Source organism: Pteropus alecto, unplaced genomic scaffold, assembly GCF_000325575.1.
Source record: "Pteropus alecto unplaced genomic scaffold, ASM32557v1 scaffold20, whole genome shotgun sequence".
Classification (NCBI taxonomy): domain Eukaryota; kingdom Metazoa; phylum Chordata; class Mammalia; order Chiroptera; family Pteropodidae; genus Pteropus; species Pteropus alecto.
Window position 1 is genome coordinate 9,245,493 of NW_006436298.1, and position 778 is coordinate 9,246,270.

General features: G+C 47.9%; 1 long non-coding RNA gene across 1 annotated transcript in view; it reads right to left on the minus strand.

Annotated features, from left to right (window-relative positions):
• Positions 1 to 428: 428 nt before the first annotated feature.
• Positions 429 to 778, minus strand: part of LOC112480633 — a 190,509-nt gene continuing 190,159 nt past the window's right edge. Inside the window, exon 3 of the long non-coding RNA XR_003046719.1 lies at positions 429 to 545. This is a non-coding gene — a long non-coding RNA (uncharacterized LOC112480633). The remainder of the gene's footprint in view (positions 546 to 778) is intronic.

The window sequence follows — 778 nt, forward strand, 5'->3', positions numbered from 1 at the left end:
GAGCAGACACCGATCCCTGGTCACTTTTCTTCCTGAGAAGGTCGTGGCAGTCCGTGGATATTCATTCAAAATTAAGTACACTAAGTCTCAGAAAGGTGATCACATGGCTAATATGTGACAGAATGAGAGTGTGGACACAGGGGCTTCCAGAGCCACAATTCAACCTGGTCCCTTCTCACCCAAGAGGCCCAGGGGCTCCTTCCTTAGGACTCTGTTCCTTCCTCCTTTTTCAATTTGATATCAGACTTCTGGACTGGAGCAGACACCTCCCTCTCCTTCACTTTTCTGCCTGGGCTGGTCGTGATGGTTCCTGTATACTCATTCAAAATTCAGAAAACTGAGTCTCATACAGGTGATCACACAGGTAATAAATGACAGAGTCAGATAGAGACCAACAGGTGTCTGAAATTTCGCAAACTGACCTCTTTCGACCAGGTGAAGGATGCTATTTTGGTTTCTTCCTCGACAAGGATGTAGGGGCACATGGGACGTGGAATGGCGGGCAAAGCATCCCTGGGCACACTGTCTGTGGGAGGCCCTGAAGTCTGCATGAGGATACAGAGAGGAATTAGACATATATTGTGACCCAAGGAGCTCAATGGGACCCTGAGTGCTTGTCAAAATTATGTACCCAACTATCCGCAGAAGATTGAACATTCCCCTCAAAGCTTCAGGGCCTGGGAAGCCTGTGCATTTGCCGCAAGTGAAAAATTTCTCGGAAGTCTGCACTTTTGGCTCACAATGGACGTGAACTGAATGTGTAATGTCAGAGCTCCCA